The sequence below is a fragment of the Eurypyga helias genome, unplaced genomic scaffold, assembly GCF_000690775.1.
Source record: "Eurypyga helias isolate BGI_N326 unplaced genomic scaffold, ASM69077v1 scaffold11612, whole genome shotgun sequence".
Classification (NCBI taxonomy): Eukaryota; Metazoa; Chordata; class Aves; order Eurypygiformes; family Eurypygidae; genus Eurypyga; species Eurypyga helias.
This window is the reverse complement of record NW_010236663.1, coordinates 16,819-39,303: the sequence shown is the minus strand read 5'-3', so window position 1 is coordinate 39,303 and position 22,485 is coordinate 16,819. Positions and strand designations below refer to the sequence as shown.

Below are 22,485 nucleotides of genomic sequence, written 5' to 3'. Positions count from 1 at the left end.
CCCTGACTCCTGTGTTAGCTGCTTTGCTGACTCCTTTGCTGGCTAGTTCAGGAGTGAGTTGGTGGGTCTGTTAGCTTTCCTGGTCATGCTATCACTCACTCGAAACCTGCTCTGGTGACTCTCAGGCTGCAGCTCTCTGGCTCCAAGTCTCACTTCTTGAGACCTGGCTGTGCATCAGTCGGTGGGTGGTGAGCAACTGAAACATATGTATTGTTGTATCATATGTTTTATTTTTTATTATTGTAATTACTTGTTATTAGTAGCATTTGTATATATTAATTTAGATCCAATTAGTAAATAGTTCTTATCTCAATTTTACCATCTTCCTTGTCTTTTTCCTCTGATTCTCCCTTCTGGAGGAGAGGGGAGATCTGTGAGAGCAGCTTCATGGTATTTTGCTAACCAAAGTTAAGCCATGACACTGAAGGAGGATGCACTGAGAAGGATACAAAATTATGAGTAATGAGGAGAGGGTAGGTAGGGGGCTAGATGGCTCACCATTTCTTCCAGAACAACAACTATGCAGGGGGAGGACCATACATGAGAACTGCTAGACAAAGGATGCTTTAGCTGTTTAAAGTTCACATGAGCTCAAGGGCTACTGGGAAAGTTCAGGGAAAAGGAATCCACTGAGAGTTATTAAACACACAGAAAACATACGCAGCTCAAGAAGTCCCTCGGCTAAAAAAGGATTCAGAAACAGCACAGGGACAGGGAAATCTACACTAGTTCTACCTAAGTGTTCACTCACAGCCACTGTTGGGACACTGAGTTAGGTGGAGACTCACTCTGACCCAATATAGCTATTATGTTTCTTTGTCTTTGCTAATGAATTGATACTTTACAATATCAATATCTTAGTCTCTGCTAAGGTGACAAGCAAGCAATAATGGCATCAATAGCATACCACAGATAAGAAAGCATGGGAGGTAGTGGACCAGGAAGAGTCTTTATCCTTATCCTTTATCCTTTATCCAGCAAGTTGGTACTGTACTACCTTGGTGAAGAACACAAACCTCTGGCTTGGAGCCTGGGAACTAGACACTAGTTTCTCAGTGTCAGGATGAATAAATAAGGAATGTGAATGTTTACATATTTCCAAATACCACAGTATGCAAAAACAACCCTCTTATTTAAGGAATACATCCTTCTGTGCCTCACATCAGAATGTCAAGGGTCTTGGAAAAATTGACCTGCTAGTTTCATGAGAAAGGCGCTGTGGCTCAGATCCAGGTCTAAGTTCCCCAATTGTTGAGAATAATCGCTACTTTGTGTAACGGCTGAATTCAGACCTCCATTCTAGGACTTGCTTTAATAACATGAGCTTGGGAAGAGATGATTGCCATAGCAACAGAATCTTCTTAAAAAAGGAAGCAGAAGACATGCTGGTCTCACATCCCCCCTCAGCTTTTGCTGCTCTGCTGGTATTTTCAGCCTGATCTGATCTTGTCGCTGCCAACTCTCTTGGGGGCTGCCCTGGTTAGCTACACCCAGTGCAATGCTGTGCAGCTCAGGCTGGATTTTTTTTTTAAGTGCCTTAGCTTGCAAGTGTCAAGAGCTGCCAGTGGAATCCCCTTGGAAAACAAGGGTAGCAAGAGGCGACATTTCTGTGGCTGCTGTACAGCAGTTAGTGACCCGGAGAGAAAGCTGTATCAAGTCTCTCAGATAGCGGTGGGAAATTAGAGTAACGTGGGCTGTGAGGCTCCACTGAAGAGAGGAGGGAATGTAAGACTGCAAGGGACATTTCAGCCACTTCAGTCCCTGCCTATTTTAGATTAGCACATTATATGATCTCTTAAGTGGAAAGTCCCCTCCTTAAACCACTTAGGGCTTTTCCCTCTCTCAGCCCTTACACTTGGAGCCATTCCAGACAGTTGTCCCTCTGGTCCTTAGGAACCTTCTTCCAACTTCCAGACAACATTTACACATGAACAGTTTACATCTATTCATTCTTCTGCTGATCTTGTCTTGGCTTTTATCCCTCTCTGAGTTTTGTCTTCTTGATATACTCACAGACAGCTAACAGGCTTGTTCTTACCCTTCATTTGTCAAAGTAGACACACCAGAATATTCCAGTCCCCCCATGAGGCAAGCCTGATCACCTAACCAGCAACTTGTACAATTCCATTTATCTCCCTCTTCCTGGTGCAAGTATTGAATCTCATAACTTCCAGGACTCAATCTGCCCTCTCTGCAGCTTTGTTAACTAAAGGCTATTGTCCTGTGGTTGACAAAAACATGGAGAGTATTCTCAATACTAGCTACTGTGAAGAGAATATTGTCTGTCCCAATTAAAACCAGCACAATTCTCTGCCATTTCCAACCAATAAGCACACACGTACATTGGGCTAATTACCATATGTTAAAAAAACCCCACAACAACACAACAACCAACAACAAAAAAACAAAACAAACAAAAAAAAACCTTCAGTAGCCTCCCAAATATTTCCAAGCAGTCCAAGAAGCACAACTTTCCTTTATTTCTATTCCACCTTATTTTGCAGTCTGGACTTTCTGGAGAAAATTTTACCCTTCAACTTTCCTTGCTCCCTACTGTGTGCCATCTATTCCCTCCATGGTTGTCATCCAGCAGGTGAGACCAACACAACTTTCTCCTTGGAGGGTAGTTGGGTGTCCTTTCCTGCAGCATTGCCCTGCTACACCTGGGCTCCAGTTCAGCCACAAGGGCTGAACCACAAGGATCCTGCTTTAAGTGTCCATTTCATCATGATTACATCATTACTGCAGTTGCTTACGGTGACTTCTGCAGTCAGAGTGACAACATTCTCATTTCAGATATCTGAAATAAATCAAACTGAACATTTCCAGGTAGTTGTTCATAAGTTGCTCTGCTTAAAAGCACTGAATTATTGGACACTTGCATGTGGACACTATAAAAACTTGCCTTTTGTTTTCTTTCTCTCTTTTTTTTTTTTTAATGAGGACAAAGGTATCAAGGTCAGCCTTGTTCATCTCTCTCCCACTCTACATGGTTCACCCTACAGAGCAAGTAAAGACCTAAGGAATTTTATTTCCTGTTATTACATACTTAAAGCCTCTAGAGGGAAAACAAACATGTTTAAAATACAATTTCTCTGAAGACAAACGTTTTAGCCAACTGTATTTTCAAGATGATTGAAAATTTAGCTTAACATCTAGAAGCAGTATTGCCAGTAACATTAAAATGCGGTATTGTTTTTGGGAAGAGAAAGAAGTACTTGATGTGGTGAGGCACAATGTGTTTGGCAGCACAGAGGAGAACTGTACTTACATTAACACGCATTAATTTTGGTTTTATCTAGGTCACTTCTCCACAAAGCATTTAACCGCAACCTCCTGATAGTCTTCCATCCAGATAGGCTTCCATCCAGAGTTTAAGAGACAACCAACGGCCATGGATGTACGACCATTAGACAGACTTGCTTCTGCTTTTTTACACTCTACAGTTGCTGGCTTTCAGTACTAGCGAAGGGTCTCAGTACCAGCAAACGTAGGCCAGCACATTGCTGACGTCAGTACTGGCTACCACAGGGCCCAGAAGGCTACACTGCCAGTGACTGCCCTGATGAAAACAGAGAAACCACATACTGCTCAGCAGCTCCTTCAGAAATCCATGTGCTGCACTTTGGGGCAGTTGCTGGACACTGGCTGCAGAAGAACCCAAAGCAGACACAGAAAAGCAAAACTGTCCTGTCTTAGATATATTGTTTAAAAAGAAGAAAAAAAAAAAGTCACCGCAATGAGGCTGCAAAGATAAAAATAAAGGCAAGTGCTTGATGTATTAAAAGTTAAGGCTGCCACTACAATTTCAGAAAGTAGGAGACAGGCAGACATTGTAGCTCCCAAATCACATTAAAAAAATAGTATGTTCTTTTTACAAAGACAATTTTCTATCTCCCAGATTCTACTTGAGATGATTGGATATGTTTATCTGGAACATATGGAAACCATCAGAGCCAGAAGATGAAAATTCTGTGGTAATTCTGACAAGTGTTGGCAAACAGAACTGTCAAGTAAGGATAATGACTTTATATTCACAAAGCACTTTTCATCCAGATAGAACCCAGAGTGCTTTACAATTGTTACTAATGGATTATACACACACATGAATCACTTTGCCCGTGACTGAAATGGAACAGCTTAAGGAGTGAACTGTTTAACAGCACATAGCAACACTACACCACAGTTTAGCACAGGATCCCGTTGCAAATCCAAGAGAAATTTAGGAAGGCAGAATGCAATTATCCACATTGCAATCTGCACAGGATGCTGGGTTTACATTACCCCTTCTCCAACAACCACCACTGGAAATATGGCAACTCTCAGTGTCTAGCGCAGCACTCTGTCATGATGGGAAGATGACAGGGCACCTTTTTGGCCCTGTTTCAGTTAAGTTCCAGGAGAGAGAAACAAAACTTAGCTGATCCTGCAGAAAATGAGCCACTTCAGGGATGCATGCAACTATCAAAGACAGTGCTAAGTCCCACCTGAAAGAGAGCACCTCAGCCTGAAATGTACTCTGATAACATAAAAGAGCACTTGGTTGAAACTGCATGGGAAGAAAGAAGCTCACACTCTGCCACCAGTGTTACTTCCTCCAGCACCTGTTTCTTACCTGCAAGTTCCCCAGAGGGAAAACAAGGAGCTCAGTTTAATCTTGATTAAACTTGTGAAAGAAGGAGCAGGAAAAATTTAAATCATCTAAGCACTGTAACAACAGGTTGAAGAAAATAGTGCAGAAACAATGGAAAAGGGAGAGAGAGTGAGTTTCAGGCAATTATATGCTTATTACCATAGTGAAAGTAATACCAGAATAAAAGGCAAAAATATAGTAAAGAATTGAGCTTTGGAGCTACTTTTATAACAGCTGTTCCTGATTTCAGTAATTTCAACTCACAAAAATCAGAATCTGAACTAAAAAATGTTAGAAACATAGGTACATGCAATTTTTTAACCCCTCCCAAGTCCTACTCTCAAGTCCATGTTCAACACCTATGTGAAATTTCAAGGCTGTACCCAGCAGATTTCACCGCTCTTGGTAAGAGCTCTTAAGATTTCAGTACTTCTGTTAATTAAAATATATGTTAAGCTGCTTAAAATGACATTCTTTTCCTTTCTGCCCCCTCCCCTCCCCCCCCTTTTTTTTTCATTTGGTCCCAGATTTTACAAGGTTGAAGAAATAGGTTTAAACACATTCTTTATAGGAAGCAAGAATTTAAATACATTAATTACTCCATGAAATTCAATAAGCTGAGACCAATGTTACTCCTTCATATAGATAAAATTTCTGTTATAATCTTACAGCATGTTCTTACTTCTCCTCTAACCCTCTCCCAAACTGCCCTGATTTGAAGCACATGGAACACCATTATCTTTGCCAAAAAGGTGTTCAAACAAACAATTATCTAACAGCAAACACAGTATTATGGTCATTAGGTTAAAAACCAATACACTCATAAAACAAGAAATTTGCCTACAATAATTAGGAAACAGGAAATATTTTCAGGAAACAAGAGCTACAATACAGACTTCTGAAACAAAAGGAAGAACATTACAGTAATTAATTTTTCTTTTAAAAAACACATGGCATACATACAACAGCTGGAGAAAGTAAACACTAGAATGCTGGATATCTCTTTGAAAGGCAGGAAGCCAAGGGGAAAAGGTGACTACAAATGGAAAGCCTGGAGTCAAAACAACTCTGAGATTACTCACCAAGTCAGTGACCATAAGATCTACCTAAAACATCCAAGTCTGGAAAATCCATCATCTAGAACCAGAGACTTCACCGCACAAGTATTTAATCTAGGCTAAACTAAGTGAAAAACTATCTCTTCGTATTGTCCAAGATTAAGCTTAATTTATGCATCTACTTTAGAGGAGAAGTCAGACCCTTTATCAGAATTGTCTTGTTTACTTCACTACTGCCCTCAGCAATGAAAACAAAGATTGCAACAATCAGAAAATTAGGAATCAGCATGAACATCTGATTCCCTTTCACATTAAGAATACCACAGCCACCGGAAATAACAAAAGGGGACTGACAGAGAGAAAAAAATAGCTATTTACAATTATGTATATAAAGCTGGAAAACATTTGGAGAAAAGGATCAGAACAGAAAAAGTAGGAGTCAAGTATCTGAAAAACTACTGTATGTCAGAAATCACGTATTTTCAATAAAAACACAATTGAAACAAAACTGCTAACAAAACAAAGATGTCTTTCAGAGAAAGAGAATGTTGTATCATCTGGCTTTTTCATCATGGATCATATACCCAGATTATTGATAATGGAAATCAGCCAGGAGTTCGAGTTTCTTTATTCAGGACTTCCAGGTGGAAAATCAGAGATTCACACAGTGTTAGGGGTTGGAAGGGACCTCTAGAGATCATCTAGTCCAACCCCCCTGCCAGAGCAGGATCCCCTAGAGTAGATCACACAGGAACAAGTCCAGGCGGCTTTGGAAAGTCTCCAGGGAAGGAGACCCCACCCCCTCTCTGGGCAGCCTGTGCAGTGCTCTGTCACCCTCACAGGGAAGAAGGGTTTCCTCATGGTCAGGGTGAACCTTCTGTTTTCCAGCTGATGGCCATTGCCCCTTGTCCTGTCACTGGACACCACTGAGCCTGGCCCCATCCTCCTGACACCCACCCTTTGGATATTCACAAGCATTGATAAGATCCCTCCTCAGCCTCCTCTTCTCCAGACTGAACAGACCCAGCTCTCTCAGCCTTTCCTCACATGGAAGGTGCTCCATTCCCGTGATCATCTCCGTAGCCCTCCTCTGGACTCTCTCCAATAGTTCCCTGTCTTTCTGGAACTGGGGAGCCCAGAACTGGACACAGTACTCCCGATGTGGCCTCACCAGGGCAGAGTAGAGAGGTGGTATGACCCTGTATCCATACTGCATCTAGTGACCCTGTATAACTACTGCATCTAGTTTATTGACACATCGCCAAGTGGGTTTCTTACTTCTTCATTGCTTCCTTCCACCTGGAGTCTGTGTTTCAGTAGCCTTCTGGCACAACTCGGAAAATTACAAGTGGCCCTCTGAAAGGGCTATCTCAAGCTGTATTGACAATTTTTGTAAAATCTTGCACCTTGCAAATTTGTCAATTCCCTGTTTATTTGCAACGAGTTGTGCCTACACTTGACGACATTGTTTGTTTAGTTTAGGTGGCCAGCAGGAAACTTTGGCTCGCAGGCACTGGATGTAGCTTTAGCGGTGTTAAATGAAACACATGGTTTCTAGAATAGGTATGCAGGTGCTGGGGTGGCAGACAGACGATAGAGCGTACCTGCTTAAAGTATCTTAAGCAACTTTCCTGGTACCAAAACCTGCAGAAACAGCACTTGAACATGCACTGCGAACATGCACACTCTTGCAATAACATTAAATATTTGGTTACTGGACACAGAATTAGACTCAAACAAAACAGCCATTTTAGAAAAATTTGCTTAACAGGTGACTGGCTCTTCTAATAAAGCATTCACTTAAGCAGCAGATACTTCCTTTTGGATTATAGGAACTGTTTTTAACTCAGACCTTCAGTATTAATGACTGATGAGCTGAGCACTTTTTTTTTTTCTTCCTGTGGGTGGAAGATATTTCTCTGGGAAAAGAACATAAGTGCTGCAAGCAGCTTTGTGAGCAAACAGCTGCTTGGAGAACAAAACAGGCTGGCAAGTCAGTAACCCTTACAGTACTTTGCAGTGATCAAGGAGTTGACAGATTTTTAACCTTTTTGTTCATCAAAACACCTTCATAGTTCTGAAATGACAGGTACCCTAGTGAACAAAAATAAAAGAACGGTCAAAAGGACTTACATGTACGTGTGTGTGTATTGGCTCAGAGTATACTTTCATTTCTCAGCACAGGAAGAAAATGCATGTATTAGAACAGACCATTCATAGACCACTGATCTACAGTAATTTCCTATTAAAAGCTGAGCAGAAAAGCACACTGGTTGATCCACCACCACATCATGAGCTTAGAACTATTCATCATACAAAGATTTTACAAAACAAGACAAGCAAAAGACACCTTGTTATCCAGGGTAGCATTCCAAATTTAACCACCTGTTTTTCTCAGCGAAAGGAAATTCAGTTCAGTGATACTTGAGCCTTTTTAACTTTTTTTTTCAGAGGCCAGAATGGTTTTGTTTTCTTTTGGAAAGCAGAGATCTTTCAGTTACTAAAACATCAGGTCCCCAACAAAACCAATGTTCATGCAGAAATCACCAACCTCCCAACTTTTTTCCAAAGAAGTTCTTGGAAATATTCCAGGAATTATTCCTTTAAAATGGCAACTGTACATGCAAACTCTTGGCAGCAGACAAATATTTTAATCTTGCTGTGTATTGCTGGAGAGATGATTTTACTAAAATGGTATTAATCTCAGTATGTACTGCTTATTAAAGATTAGAGCAAAGGACTTCAACCACAAGGACTTCCCCTCTCTCCATTCTGCTTGAAGATTGCTGTGTAGAAGACATCTGTGGATTTACCTGCAAGCCTGCAGACCCCTGACTTTTCCTCCTGTTCTCAGAAAAGAGCAACACTTTGTGCAAGGGTGGCAAAGTCTGTGTGAGCTCTACAAGAATGCAGCATCCTCTGTTCTTTAGCACCATTACTCTGGCCCTTTATGCAAAGAACCTCACTGGAAAGGGGCCATAGCTTGTCCTGTCTCCCGTGAGAGGTTGCAAGGTTATTTTGTGGGGGAATCTTTCTGTGGACTGGGAACATCATTTTCCTCTAAAATCAGAGCTGTGCAGTCATGACAGCCTTTTCTCCTTGCCAAAGTGCCAGAACTAACTGCGATAGTATGTTTCCAGCAGAAGAAAGAGATGCAGGGATGCATGGAAGTTAGAAAGAAGGCACCCAACAATCAAAACAGCCCAGCTATTTATATATCTTAAAAGATGTGGTTTGGATCCTACACAGATCTTTGTAATAGTTCTTATTTCATACATTCTTTCTATAAACTCATATTACAAGGCAGAAGAAATGTTTTTATACAATATTTTATATGCAACACTTATGTTCTTACATACCTCTGCTTTTTAAAAATTTATGATGCAAAAATTTAAATAGAACATTCTGCCAAGTTTTTCCTTTATCCTTCATAAAAACCCTTATATATATATGCTAAAGAATGTTTTTTTACTTTTTAACGTTGGTGTTTTCTGCTTTTAAAACTACCTGAGCTGAGATAAAAAAAAAAGGAAGCACATGGAAAAAGCTTTCTTAATAAAGAAAATGGGATAAAATACAAAATCCACATCATATCATCCATTTTTAAGTGAGGAATATATTATTTGCACTCTTTAAATTAATCTCACCTTTCAAATGCTATTTTTAGAGTGTTACAGAGGTATGTAGCTACCTTTTGGGTTAGGATATTATAAAGGTACAAGAGAACAATCCTTGGTATTCTCAATATTGTGATTAGAAATGAGACTTTTACAGCAGTTCCTAGATGATAGCATCACAGAACTACTATAGAAGACAGGACTGGGTGAGGTGGTGGGCTGTTTTTCTTTCTAGAAAGAAAAACAAACAGCTGTAAAGTGTTTTAGAAACTTACTTCAGAAGATATACATTGTATCTCTTCGGTATTTGGAAATTTCAAGAATTAAGCAGGTATGTACTTTCCCACTTAAACAACCCTAGTTTTCCTACTGACTTCATCTGAATGTTCACCTTAGTCCAAAGGAAAGCAGCCAAGTTTATAACTTTCATTGGATTGGTTTAATTCTTAAGCAATGACTGTTTTTATTTATTCAGTAATGCAAACTTATCTAGGGGGGGAAAAAAAACCCCACTGGAAAATAACAGAAGTAAGTGAACAAGAGCTGAGAATGCTTCCTTGAACACCTCTCTCCAGCTTCTGCCACTTAAGATTTTGGTCTGAAGGAATGAATCCACTATTTCTGCTGTAGTGGTAAAATAAAAACTAGGAAAAAAAATCACAAGCTCTCATGTAAAATTGAGATCTACTTTTATTATTGTAATTTTGTTGATTTTTGGTTTCAAATTTTGTTAAGATAATACTTCCCCTTTTTTTACCCACTGAATAGGATTTGTTTTAAAATGGAATACACAAAAATACTATATGTTCAGGATTATAATTTGACCTAAAGAACTTGTAATTCTAGTGCACACTAACCTGCATTGTTTTGGAGAAATAATATGTTTCCCAAAACTGAAAAATAAAGACAAAAAACTGGCTAGAATAGAAGATGGGTTATATTTTTGGTTCCTTTATAAAGATCAGTTTCATGTCAATCATTTATATAGAGAAGCATGACACAGCTCTCAAGAATTTATATGAAAACCAGGAAATGAACTTAAATCCACTCCCCCACCCCTCTTCAAATGCTGTTAAAAAGTCAATTAGATTAACACTACAAATACCCTTAAAAAATGTTCCAGAGGATTAAAAATACCCACTGACCAGTAGTCATAAATAGCCTTTCTATAAAGCAACTCTTAAGCAATAGGCTCAACCCTGAAAACTTTACTCAGGCAACAGAAGCAGCAGCAGTTTGACTACTTAGTTAAATAAAAATCAGACCTTATATCACAACTAAGATGTCCTATTTTCAAAAGTGACTCCTTCAAAGGTCTCGGTTACCTTCAAAAATTAATAGTTTGCAGCAGAAACTAAAAAAGAAAAAGCCAGTCATAAGACTGTGATTGGAGTTAAAAAGCTCTGCAACTATTAAATCCTCACTTCAGCAAGGATTTAAATCATATACACTACATCAAGATTGGTATCACAGTTCTGCAACAATCTTAAAGGTATCACTACAGCTCATTCAAAACACTAAATACTTCGCAGCTGAAAAGTTGTATTTAAATATGTGAATATATCACATTACTTGAAATGGGAAATTCCAGCAAAGCAGTTGCTTCATTTATTATTATTGGTCTTAGAACTAGGGGAACAGCTTGGAAGATGGTGGAATTTTATACCGAATAAACCAGGTTGTTGAGGGTTTTTTAAGTTATGAAGATTCTGTGTTAGAAACACAACTGCAATATAGATTGGTTATTCTATCCACATAGTACCATTGTTTCCTTTTCCCTCGTTCACTACCTTATATATGACAGTCTCAGTCAGATCTCAGAATATAAAATATTAAGTTTCTGCAAGTTAAATCTTAACCGAGGGTGAAAAATACAGAAAGTACAAAGTTTCCTCTTGTGTTAATAATTTACTTGTTACTGAAGAGAAAAATGAAGAGGGTTTTGATATTTTTAACAGGACTGATTAATGAGTAGGAATGTCAAAATTTGAAGTTTAGTTTAGATAAACTTCTACACATTTGGATGCTTTTCCATACCTTCTTTTCCAAGCAAAGGAAGTCTCATAAAAACAGGGACTGATGAGGTTTCTTGCTTTGCTTCCAAACAGATTAGAAGAACAACAGATTTTCCTTGCAATTCTGGCTCAGGATAGGAACCACAGGAAAATGGCAAGCTAAACACAACAGGTGATGTTCATGACTCTAAACAAGCTTGCAGCTGGCTCAGTCACCCACCTACACCCAATTACCATTAAGGATGAAGTGACACCCAGCTTTGCACATTGTATGGCTGCAATCCTAAAATGACTTTATCAAGCATATAGTCAGCCATATGCATAAATTTTGTACGCAGTTCTTACTGTTCAGTGAATTCTGTGGATATAGTCTCCGCTGCATGCGCACAAAGTATCAGGGAAAAACAGGAATCTGCCTGATAGAACAGGTTATGAGACTGAATAGGGCCACAGCTTACATTTCCTCTTTGGTATTCCTATTTTATATTACTACAGAATTGTTTGATTTACATAGAACACTAATGTTCCAAAATTCTGTGAACCTGTACATCATCTTTTAATAATTTTCTTTCTTCAGTGCTGCCAATTGTCTTTTCTTGTGAGCTCTTGACACTTGATATCTTTCTCAACCCTGAGTTTCTTGAATGAAATGATCACACATGAATCTCAGCTTTCATTTTAAAACCTTTTTTTTTTTCTGTGAAGAAAACCCAAAAGATGTAGCCACTTGGAAGGGGTTGGGGGAGGGGGAAGGCATTTCTTTTAAAAGCCTGTCCTTTTCAGAATTGCGATTATAGTTTTCTTCAATCCTGCCTCATTTGTTTCAGACTGCCTAAAGAGAGATTTAGTGTAAAATACTTAAGAAATGGTAAGGAATAAATCATATATGTAAATATGAATCTCAGATTCTAAACCAATAAAATAGGTTACAAGATTTGTAATAAAAGAGGCGTTATCAGACTAACAGAGAAAACACAGACTGTACTTCCAACTGTCCTTCTACCTGCTCTCAAAACCAGAAGGGACAGGTCTGACTACTTACATGCTGTCGGCTCTTTTACATGGGTTAGGCCAAGTATGTAAGTAGGTCAAAGGATGCTCATAAATATTGCAAATGTATTTGAAAAGGGAAGAGGAATACTTTAAAAATTTGGCCCTAGTTAATTTCTCAATGACTTTGGTGTAAATCCATAAACCTGTAAAACCTGCATTTTAAACTTACTGGGAGATGTATGTACTTCACCTCCCACTGAATCTATCAGAAGGAGTGGTGCTGAACACCTTAGTCAGGTGGAAAATGCCAACCCTGCTAATGCTTACAGACTTCCTTAATTTCCAACCTGTGCAGTGGCATACGTGTATTAGAGTCACTGAATAAACTCAGACATGGACAGGACAGTGGTTCCTGTCAGATGACCATACCACCATCCTTTAATCCCAGACAAGCAAAAAGCTTCGTCTCCCTGAAAAGGTAAATACACACATAACACCTACGCACACTAAGTTGGAAATAAACCCTTATGTAAAACAGCAATCATAACAAAGAAAGTTTTTTAAAAGATTGAGCCCTTTTCACGTCATAAAAAGGAATCATTAAACAAAAAGATTTGTATTTATTTTATGAAATTAATAAAATCTTTCATGTATTCATGTTTCATCTGAAATAAAAGAAGTCAAAATCCATTTTCAGTGGTGGTACTACAGGTCAAACACATGTCACCTGTAAAGCTAATTCAGCCAAAATGCCCCCCCTGCCCTCCCCATTTGCAACTCCACCATGGCCGTGGGCCTCGCAGCACATTGCTGTGTGTGCTGTGGAAGGACGTTTCCGCAGGGAAAGGCCATGCCATTTCCTCAGAGCACTTACAAGCCAAGAAGAAAGCCTCTCTGTGAGGTATCATAAACAACCTCTTGTGACATGCGTTTATGATGCTGCCCCAGGGAATACATTAAAAACACACACCAAGCAAGCTCAGAATTGCTGTAACAGCTTGAGATAACCCTTGCCCTTAATGGTGCTGCTCTTGCAGCAAATCTCCCCATTCCTGCACTGCTCTGCAGGTCTGTGATGACAGCCTTTATGCCAGGAAGAGGGATTACACCACATAAAAATTGCATTTCCCCTTCCACGCGCAACTTTCCCAAGACAGTTCACGTCACCTGGCAAGCAAGGGGAGGGCTTTGCAGATGTACAGAATGACTTCAATACAAGTGAGCGCAAGAACCTTCTGTCCTCTGTGGGCAGTTCCTGAAGCAGTGAAAAATAGCAGCAGAGCAAAAGACCCTGACAGGGCAGTAAATGTCATCACAACAGTTTCTACAGGTGCTTCCCTGCTCTGTGTGAAGAAGATATGGGCAGCGTCTCTGCCTTGGGGATTTAGACGGTGTATTGTACCAAAATGCACTGCAGCGCACAACCCAGTGAGACAGCGAAACTGCTTTTCTTTCCTGTGCTTTCTCACGCAAGCTAATTTAAATGAAACCTTAGTGCCCTGATACTCAGCTGCTGCAGATGAATCAATTGCTAAAGCTTCTGGTACGTAAATTTGCCTGGAAGAAAAGGACAGCCTATTACCCACAGAACCACGGCCATGGTAGTTACTTGTGTAACCTGTGGCCAGTGCTCCAGGGTCCCCAATCCCCCTCCTGCCAGGCTCCCCAAATCACTCTCAGGTTGCTTTTCTCCAGGTCTAATTTTACAACAAATTGAGATTATCACCATATTCTTCTAATACAAAATGAAGAAATTCCTTAAAATGCCAAAAATTTTCACAGATCAGAAAATTTCCTCACTAGGTGCAGAGCAATGAGGGTGAGAGTGCTCACAAAATACTTATGAGGAGAAATGTTTTCAGGATACTACTCTCTTCATTGTCAAAAACCTCGATGTATTGTGCGATTTTAATCTTCCCCTGCGATGACAGGATAACACCACTCCAGTGTATGAAACCAATTTAATTTCATTTTATAATATTGCAAGTCTAAAAGACAGTATAAATAATGAAAAACAGAGATTTTTCCTCATTTCCTCCACATTTACATTTCAGGGTTGTATAAAATGCAAGAAAGTTTGTTTACACATCCTTAAAACATTAACAGTTAACTGAAAATATCTGCACAGAATGAAGACTAGAAGAATAGGCATTTATGCAGTCAGAACAAATGGAAACCCGGAGCAGGGATCAACACTTAGGAAGTCAAACTGCCTATCAATGTATGAAATTACCAAGGAGCTATATATTGCATCTCCATTTGGAGATTATGCAGTCTCCTGGAAAAGGGTCAGATGCAGCCTGTGCCTTCTGAGTGGCAATTTCAGCAGTCAGCTGAGGTCTATTGGCTTGTACCAAGGCTCAGTTTGGCCCCGTAACTCCACTGGTAGGGGTGAGTCACATTAACATCATACACATTGTAAAATCTTACTCAAGATCTTGCAACAAGAAACATTATTTTATACTGGATTCCAAAATATTGACATAAATTGCAGTCTATCTGAAACTATTTTGCCTAGAAAAACATTGAAGGGAAATGCTGGAAAATCCCCAAAACTCTATGGGGGCAAGCGTGCACTCATCTGTTGAAGTAATCACCGCCCCAGCAATTGTCATTTTTTGACAAACAAGAATGAATTCACTAGTCTGGATAAGGCCAACGAAATGGTACCATGCCATGTAGCAAAATCCAGACAGACCTCTGTATCCTACTTGTCCTCCTCAAGTAGTCTGTGCAGTACCTGGAGCTGGGATTACACCACTGTATTATTATCGCACACCAGACAGGCCAAAAAACCCCCCAAAAATTACCTTTTTTTCTGTACCATTTTTCTTAACTTTTCTTCAATAAAATTTTTTTTAAAAAAATTCTGCTGCTGTTTAATTCTATTCATTCTAGCAGTCAGAGAGGCAAATTTTTGTAACTAAAATAGAATTTTGAAAAACAAAATCTTACGAAAAGAAACATTTGGGGCTCAAATTGGGGTTGAGCCACAGCTACCAATAAAGTCAGGAGGACAGCTATGAATTAGTAAAGATTTCTGAGAAAACATTACTCAAGACTTGTGTAATCATATGCTCCAGAAGTAAATGAAACCTTAGTTTTCTTCATTCATATCTGAAATAAACACATAGTTATGGAATACTTCAGATTCTTTTCTAAAAGAAGAAGAAGAGAAAGTCTGCAGGAAAGTATTAAGGATGCATAATGTACCACTGCAATAAACTAAAATTATTATTTTAATTATTATTATTAATTAGCACCATGGCAACCAATTTTCTGTTCTCTACACTTTGCAATCTTTGTGAAAAGTATGAGCACATAAAGGCAGCCTTTCAAAAAAAATGTTTGTAAAGCTGTCACCTGTATGGTGGTATATGCTGCAATGTTACTCCTGTATTCAGGAACATTGACAAATCCACTTATTCAAACTTAACATAAACACAGACATACATTCTAGATAATTTATTTTCTGAAAGGTTATCAATTTTAGCTAAACAGGTCATCTCTTTACAGCACTGTACAGTGGGTTATTCAAAGAAGTATGGTCATTTCCATTATATTAAAATGTATTTTAAGCCTGTGAAATGCAAGATACATGATGGTGTTAGAAAGCTACCACTTGGATCTCTTCTCACAAACCCTCAGCTATTCCTCCCCATTCCCTGCCTTCCTGGTGATAAGTTGGATGTCAAAGCTGGCTTTTTTTTTTTTTTTTTTTTAATGGGTAATCTTTGAGGATAGATTAATTTACTTCGGTATATTAAAATAAGATATGCACTATACTATTCCTTCTTGTTCTGAATTCAAGGGTTTTTCATCTCCCTTACTTCTTCCAGAGGCTCTAGACTTCCGCTTTTCTGCAGCACACACAACTAGCCAAATATGCTTATTAACCACAGGCTATAGCCGCTACCGAGGAACCTTATGCAAAGGGTAAGTCAATGAGATACAAGAAGATCTCCTACCTCCCCATTTTTATGCAAAGACATGATGCCATTTGGTAGCAGAATAAAGCATATTTTCCACCATACAATCCACCTGAACATTTCTTTTCCAAAAAAGGCACATTTTAGGCTTTGCTTCTGTAGTTTTCTCATGAAGACTGACAAATGTATGTATGGTAAACTAATTCTGTTTGGTTTCTTTACCAGTTTACCGAAATAACCACCTGCAGGAGCAACAGTAATGGCTTTGCCTTTCCTGGCCAACCTTACACACGTGCATGTGCACAGCTCTGTGCTCTGCTGCAAAGAAATCAGGCACATCCACCTGCGAGTTCACCACTGATCACTTTGATGTCTAGATATGCGAAACTGCTTTTTGTTACTTCATAGAAATCTGTTTCCCAATGTAAACATTTGTGTCTGATTCCCTGTCTTCCAGGCCTTCCTAGGCCTGCGTGCATAGTTTTGTCAGCAGAGTTACATGCAATGCTATTTTTCATCTTATCTTAGTAGCACAGATAAACGTTAAAGCTATCCTAGATACCCTGTTGAGAAAAGTATATGCCACTTGCCTCATCACTCCATCGTGATCTCTCTGTTCACACAAGCTACACTTTCTCAAAGCCTTGAAATATGGTTTAATTTCTCAACAGAGTATTTTTCTCCAACCACATAATCGCCAATCTTTCTGGTGTAGTATACACTCTTGGTGATAACATTCAGAAATCAGTAAAGAACTGCAGTCCCTACAGCTGAATCGCCAAACCTGAAAGTCTGATCAATACAAATGCTGACCTGCTGCGCAAATACTTCAAAAATATATTAACAATGCAAACAGGCATTTGCCTTGCAACAGGCATTGCCTTTGCAAACAGTGTTTGCAGCAGAATTCAGAAGAGTTTCTCCATCTGACTGCAGCCCAGCGCTGTGCTGTTGTGTCAGTCGGCACAGCCATGCAATGATGCAAAAGTCGGCGTGCACACACAATGTCCTTAGCTATGTTTTGGTACTTTCAAATTTAGGTGAGATTCCCTTTCTTGGCAACTGTTGCTGCAGAGTTTTGCTGATGCCTTGAGCAATAGGCTGTGGTAAGGGATGAAAATTCCTGGGAAGTCTAGTTCAGCACTTTCCTTATTGAAAACAACTGACCAGAAAATGCTGAGAGCCTGTTTATCAGTTCCTGTTAACATGAAAATATGATGTGCCCTTCCCACTGCTAAGTGAGGAAAGGTTCTGGCATTACAGACCGACACTTCATGCTTACTGCAACAGAAATTATTGTGTTATTTTATTCAGCTTTTTTCCATGTAGTGGTATTTACCACCAAGCTAGTTGACTGTAATTTGAATGTCAAGGACCCTGCAGGAAATACACTTTTATTGCTGGTTTTGCTACTGCACGGCTTTATATGGCAGTTTCATTGGTCATTTGACGTAGGACGCACCTTCATTACACACAAATTTTACACTGCCTTTCCATCCTACATTACATGCATAGGATTTATGCCATGTGGACTTCACAGATTCCCCGTGCTGGAAAGCTGAAAGACATGCTTTGCTGGCCACACAGCCACTTCAGTTCTGCAGGGAAATGCCACACCAAGTAGTAAACAATAAGACTCAATAACCTTGGGACATAGCAGCTTTTCCAAAGCACAGCTGAATTCCATTCCTAGCCAACTAATGCTTCAAGTTAGTACCTTTCCAAGTACAGGTAACGACAGCCACCAGTTAACGTAGGTAACCGAACAAAAAAAGAATCATTACAAGTACAAATGACAAAAATAATTACAAACGAGTTTTAACCAGAAAAATAATCCAATACGTAAAGTGGCATTTTTCTGTCTGCATTCATGCTTAGGCTGTAACTTGGAATATTTATCAAATGCACATCGTCTTCTAAATATTAACACGCTGTTATCATAAAAATCTTACAAGGATTGACTTCTACACTAAAAATATGCTGGCAGAAGATCTCAGTCAAAATGTATGTTTTACCAGATTCCTCTTATGAGCAATATATTGACATCTAAGTGCCTGGAAATGACCTTCCCTTCTTACATTAAATCTGCAAAAAGTCAATTATTGCAAAACTGAGAGCATCCTAGAAATTTTAACATTACTCTGCTGTGCAGCAAGGTTATGCTGCCTTGTGTACTGTGTTGTGTCACCCGCTGGAAATATCAGCATTCCTATCACGCTAGGGAGAAGACAAAAAATAAAATATATTTGAGCCAGGAGATGTGCTGCACTATGAATGTAACAGCAGGTAATAAACTGAATTCTACTCTCCAAGCAGGCAGAAGTAAAAAAAAAACCACACACAAAACCAAAACCAACCCAAAAAAAACCCACCAAAAAAACCCCAACACCAAAACACACCAAAACCCCAAACAACAAAACAAAAAAAAACCCGGGTTGACTGGAAATACCTAGCAGGAAACAGAATATAAACAATGAAGGAAAATGGCACAACATGGAAAAAACTAAAAAAGCCTCTCAATGGCTGTTGTCATCGGGTTTTATTTCCCTATGAATACATGTGGAATTTGCTTTCAGATATAATGTGTAAGTCACTACTTTCCTGCAAGGTCTGGAAAAGCATCCAGGAAATACCTGCTCCCCATCCAGTGCTTATCATCAAGCTGTTTCTGTCATATGAGCTAGAATATTTCTAATCTTCTAATGATTGCTGCACTTCCAAAAGCTTTTGTATACGACAGACTCAGCTTGTACTTTCTAAATTTAGATTTAACAAGGGCAAGCTTTACATACTTATGTGTACTGAGTACCAGTGAATTTTCTGGGGGGTAATGGGCCACCTTAGCTTAACATCAAGGATGTAATATTTCCTTTAATAGTTGTTGTTAATTACATATTTATCAAATCCGTGTGTTATCATTCATTTTATTTACCTGCTACTAGATTTACTATAATTAATATTTATCTTAAATTGCATCTGATCCAAGCAGGTGCACAAAATGAACAGTTAGGTGAAAGCTCAGGAGATGCTCCTTCCTCTAAAGGACTAGTCTGAACAAGTGATAAGGTATCCCACAAGGCCCGTTCGAAAATGCCTGGCTCATATGTGTGCCTGGCCCTCGTAAATGGGATGAAGATTTTGCAGAAAAGCTAACAACCACACAACGCTGTGTCTAGCACATAATGCTGCCTCTGTAAAGGGAAAATTCAGCTCAGATGAGTGCGGAGAAGGAATATCCATGACACCTGAAGCAAAGGGGATCTGCTTGACCAGTCAGCCTGGAACAACTCACAAAGAGACTGAAGGTTGGACCTTGTTAGGTCTGACCCTTTTGCAGGAGAAGCAGGTTATCAGCCAGCCAAGTACTTCAAGCAGCCATTTCTGATGAACATGAGCTGCTGGTGGAAAGGCAGCAGAAACAGAGACACCCTTGCAAACCCGCACAACTCTCCCATGAAATCTGGAGGGAAACAGATCCTAGTCTAGCCTAAAGAATAAGTGGGTGATTTGCAATGCCAGCATGGACTCAGACAGACAGACTCACGTGTTACAAATGAAGTGGGTCTTGTGCAGCCCCAGAATTAACAGGGTGAGACGGAGATGGAAGTAGTTGTTGTGGAAGAGGATGAGGTACCTAACCCATGAAGGTGGATAATACTGCCAGTTTTGCAAAATGGACTCAGCTAGGGAAAGGTTGAAGCTTTTCTGGCCCAGCAGGGATCTGTAAACCTGTGCAGAGTACTTACTGTAGTCATTATCTTAAGGGGTGGTAGAAACAAAAGATAAAATGGTAAAACATAAGCCTTTAAAGAGCTAGACTGTGTTTGTTTTTCCACACAGAAATGACTGCTAAAATTCAGAAAATAGAAATACCGTGACTAAATATGGGAATGACAGAGAACTATGTCTATCTGCATTATTTCTGCATCAGCTCCAACCTGAAGGACAACTGAGTCCTAGCAGTGGCCCTAGAAATTTAAAATGTAAAAACCCCAACCCCCAAATCATGCTTCCTATGCACAAAGTCTGATGTCTGAATGAGGAGTTACCCCCAGAGCTACGTAGAGTTGAGCTTCCCTTCTCTAGGTGATGTTGCACCTACCAACAACCCCCCTCTCCCTTGGAAGGTGTGATGCAGGGCCAAAAGACAGTATCCAAATGACCCCTGTTCAATCAGTGACAGATCTTACAGAGGTATGTCACTCAGTGATATCACTTCCACGCTCCAAATCTCTTCTTGCAGTTCTTTCACAGTGATTGACTGTTTCTACAGAGTACCTCCCCTACAACAGCAAGAACCTCTGGATTATTCGAAATACTGTTGCACCAGTCTAAGTAATGATAGCAGTTGTCACTGAACTACTGCTCAGAAACAACGTTCTGCCTCTATGACAACTGGACATTGTTTATAGTCAGAGGAGATTAACATTCTTATTTCATAACAACTGCACTAAAAACCATCTCCTCCTTCCTGTTACTTTCTTCATTTAAATACATCAAACATATACTGTATTCATCACAAACTAATAATAAACTAAATAATTGAGAAAGAACAAAACTAAAGTCCACATATAGGAGCAAAAATCCCTCTTACATAGTGCTTTGACTCACAACTACGGCAAAACCTCCAATAAGTGTGTTGGGGGCGGGACATGGGACGGGACCAAAAACAAACACAAAAAGGGAAAAGACTAACACAGCTTCAGAGCAACGCTAGCCCATATTTTGTTCACTAACACCAGGAGGTCCAATGTTTAAGAATTTAATCCAGGAAAAAGATAGCATTCATTCAAAAACATGGAAATCACATACTTACCTGCAGTTCCTTAGCTAAGTAGTACAGCAACCCAAAATACCCAGAAGACAGAGAATGAGAAAGGTCCGGAGTGGTTGGAACAGAAGGAAAGGAATTCTGCCAATGATTTTACCAATTCAAAAGAGATGTACAGTGAACTGAAGTCTCTTCCTTAGTACAATTATAAGGGAAAGCAGAACAACCTGTTACAGGAAATAAAAAGAAAATTGTTGGATGTTTTTCCTTAAGAAAAGTAGCAGAGTTGTCAACTGTGGGATCGGGATGTATGGATTTCATGAAGGCATGACAGCAAGGCATCTTACACAATCTTACTGTCCACTGGAAAAGCTTTATGAGACACTGCCTATGTTCTCAACGAGCCTGTGGATTAAAATCTGATTTTCTGAAATCATTACTGTTTCTTTAAAACAAAATAGTATTCATAAAACTGTAATTCACCCAATGGAAACAGACTGTTTTGCTTTACAGCAAATGAAAATGTACATATCATGCTACATATTTCATTCACATACCCTTTATGTCGTGAACATTTAAACTTTCTTTCTACTCAGGTCAGCTTGCCACTGTTCACAATGGTGGGAGGACCAGTCCTTTTCTGCAGTAGGGACAGTAGCACAACAAAACTGACTTGAGAGCTCTGTATGTATGGAGGCAAAGTAGACATAAAATGAAAACCCATTTAAATAAATTAATTTTTCCCAAAGTAAAAAAAAAAACCACCCACCACCACCACTCTGAGTCAAAAAACCCACAATGTCCCCAGTTCTTTGTATATGACAAGAAACTAGGAACAATTAAAAGAGAGGTTGAAATCTATAAAATAATAAATGCAACCAGTGGCAGTTGCTTCACTAGTTTTCTGGCCTATTCTAGAAAGAAACCACCAGCTCTGAAGGGAAGTGTAACCTGAAGCAGTGGATCTTCCCACGGTTCTGCAAACGACAGTCAGTTTTACTGGAACACACATGCATACAGAGGAACCTCTTCTTACCCATTTAGTATCAACAGAAGTAACAAGGTCATAACTTACAGAGGATATGAAAAAAAATCTTATCTGTGATACATTTATATTTGTTACTGTAAATTGTCAGACTTTTCATATCTGTTGAATTCCAGTCTATGGATCTTACTCTACTCTAAGAAATCAGAAGAACAATAATTTTGACAAATGTCTTATGAAGTACAAATTGTCTGTTAGTCCATATTGAGCAGTAACTCCTTTAACACTGCAACATCATAGTGGGGAAAAAAAAAAAAAAAAACAAACAAAAAAACCCCAAAAAACTCCACTTTAAAAGTTGTAAGCCACACTCAGATTTCCTTTGGAAACCAAGGTCACTGAGAGAAAAGCAGAATATAACCCCATAATTTGAGGCCTGGGCACTGATGCTTGTGCATCACTGCCGTTGTTGAAAAGAGCTGCC

The 22,485-nt window shown here is 39.3% G+C and overlaps 1 pseudogene; it reads right to left on the bottom strand.

Moving 5' to 3' along the window:
* LOC104506280 overlaps positions 1-22,485 on the bottom strand; it is a 43,464-nt pseudogene that overhangs the window by 4,551 nt on the left and 16,428 nt on the right.